Raw genomic sequence first — 2,813 nt, 5'->3', positions numbered from 1 at the left:
TGATTCCGCCATCTCGGGTTATATGTATTGGAAAATGGGTCATTATCCGATCTGGGCTGGGTTTGAGCAGATTGATGTGTTCTTGCACGAGTTCGGGGAACTGGGGTACTGAGGGGCACTCATGAATAGGATGCGATGGGCTAGAACAGATAGCACACACTTGTGCTTGGGAAGAGCTAACGACATGTCCTCCTATCATTAGTTGGTCAATCTTATGGGACAATGCATCTACCTTGCTAGACAGGTCCATAGAATGACTTATTTCATAAATGGTCCCTTTTCTTTGAGAATTCGGGGGTGCTTGACGAGAACAAGAAGCATGGTGGAGGGAGTTTTCATTAAGATTTTCAAATAATTGCCATGCTTCATGCTCATTTTGAAGCATGAAAGTTCCCCCGCATGCAGCATCGATCATCTGACGGTTTCGTTCAGTCAATCCATCATAGAAACACTGCACTAGCTGCCATTTAGGTATTTGATGATGTGGGCATTTACGGATTAGGTCCCAAAATCTCTTCCAAGTTTCATGAAATTCTTCTCCCTCAGTTTGGGAGAAGCTTGTGATGGCACGTCTAAACTGGTTCGTTCTTCCTATGGAAAAGTATTTTTTAAGAAATTCTTGTTGCATTTGATCCCAAGAACAAATCAAATTGGCTTCTAAAGAATTCAGCCATTGCTTGGCTCTATCTTTAAGGGAGAAGGAAAATAATTCTAAGTTTCAGAGCATCATCGGTGAAGTTCTGAATCTTGACAGTGGTGTAAATCTCAAGAAATTCATCTAAGTGTTTATATGGGTCTTCGTTGGTGAGCCTATAAAAAGATGGGAGCATTTGGATCACACTAGACTTTATTTCATATTGTACCGCTGCTACTTCAGATAATCGAATGCAAGATGGGGAAGTGTAAATGGTGGGAGTAAAGTACTCCCTCAGGAGTTTGGGTTGTTCTTCAACCATTTCAGGAGGTGGGGATGATTCTAATGTTCTGATCTCAGGTCGAATATTCCTAAGGGTCCGTTCTATTTCAGGATCAAAAGGTAATAGGTCACGTACTCTAGAACGACTCCCTTGCATACACTAGTACTTGATCGGTCAAGCATGCAATAAAAGAAAAATACATCAAATCCTTGTATTTGCCCTAAAATCACTAGACAGCTCCTAACTGGTTTGAAGAGGGCACCTAAGCCTCCAATCCGGTCTAATGAACCAAATTGACTAGGTAAGCTCCCAGGTAGTGGAGGGGTCGCGATGCGTTCGCAAAGGTCCCACTTAAAAACCACTTGCCTCGAACAGATGAACTGTCTCCCTTATAGGGACAAAACTTGCCTAGACATCAACTAAGCCACAGAATAAAATTGGTGCAACTTTTGGTGATCTTCGTCCTATTGAGCTCAAATGTCCCTAGGGGCCAACGTCTAATTGATTTTAACTAAAGTGATAGCTATGTGAGAAATGATTCACCTAATTTGGGCAAGAATCTGGTGATGAAATTCAGTTCTTATCTTGTTGGGGTGATTGCCCTTACTATGTGTGGGTTAATTGGTGTATGTGTATTAAGCATGCATTCATATTTTTGCTGAAATTAAAATCAAACAATCACCACAAAATTTCAAGGTAATTAGGAATCAATTTAAACAAGAAAGGTTTAGAGGTTACCAAAGAAAATTTCCCCAGCAAATTTTTTTTTTTTAAGCAAACCTCTACAGCATTTCTTTTTTTGCAGTCTACTTTTTGATCGTCCCATATTTTCTCTTCGATTCCTGATCAAATAATATCAAAAAAATAAAAATAAAAATTAGTAAGAGAGAAAAAGGAGATAAGAAAAGTAACAACAATAGAACATATTTTTATTTTAGATATATATATATTTAAAGATTTTTTTTATGAAAAGAAAAATAACTATGCTAGCAATCCCCGGCAACGGTGCCAAAAATTGATCGGTTCTTTCAATTTCAAAAATAAACCACGCAATAACACGTATCCTGTAGGATAGTGATTATGGGTGTCGGTCCCCAGGGATTGGAGACAAGTTATTTTTTTCTTTAATAATAAATCAAAAAGGAGAGTTTGCTAACTTAATTATACTGAATTAATCTATGAGTACAAATTGGAATTTATCAGAGTAGATGGATCTAGGGTTTGGAATCCACCATGTAGCATTATATTAGGGACTGTGTTCTTAATTTTTATCTTTTGGAGAGGCATGCAAATTGGCTACAAGTCTTTTAAAATAAAAACAAAAATAGTTTTAGGAAGATCCATCTTTGGTATAGCATGAAGTGTCTACCTAAGTATGCTAATCTAGGGTGCGGCACACCTCATCTTCCTTGGCTTGGATCATCTTAGACTACTTTAGCAAACATGAATAGTAAATGGCATGCTCAAGGTTTAAACATCATAAAAGAATTTTTCATTGAGAATGAGAATTTAAAAAAACTCCAAAAAGATTAAAAGAGTAAAAACTACAATGCCCTGATACATCGCTAGGGCTTCATCCAGCCCTAGACTAGATGTTTAGCTGCGTATGGCTTCCGGACGACCTCCCATCTTCATGTGAAAATCTTCCGCTCCGTTTGGCATCCCTCTATTCCCAAAATATCCCAAAGTGTTCTCTTCCCCCCCCCCTCCTTTCTTTTTTTTTTTATTTCTTTCTCTTCAAAATAGAGCATCCTCTATTTTCTATCTTCGAATCAAGCTCTCTCCCCTGCCTCCTTGCTCTCGTCTTTCTCTTATAGATCGTCGAAGACCCAGCGATCAATTCCCAGAGAGGAGGAGGGCGCGGTCTGCGGTCTTTGATCTCGCGGAGGCTGGATT

At 38.9% G+C, this 2,813-nt stretch overlaps 1 non-coding gene across 1 annotated transcript; it reads left to right on the top strand.

The window, feature by feature from the left end:
* The first annotated feature begins 473 nt into the window (after positions 1 to 473).
* On the top strand, positions 474 to 579 carry LOC120107179. The gene has a single exon (XR_005509097.1). It is a non-coding gene; the product is annotated as a small nucleolar RNA R71 (small nucleolar RNA).
* The last annotated feature ends 2,234 nt before the right edge of the window (positions 580 to 2,813 follow it).

Source organism: Phoenix dactylifera, unplaced genomic scaffold (assembly GCF_009389715.1).
Source record: "Phoenix dactylifera cultivar Barhee BC4 unplaced genomic scaffold, palm_55x_up_171113_PBpolish2nd_filt_p 000786F, whole genome shotgun sequence".
Classification (NCBI taxonomy): Eukaryota; Viridiplantae; Streptophyta; class Magnoliopsida; order Arecales; family Arecaceae; genus Phoenix; species Phoenix dactylifera.
This window is presented reverse-complemented; position numbering and strand designations above follow the sequence as displayed.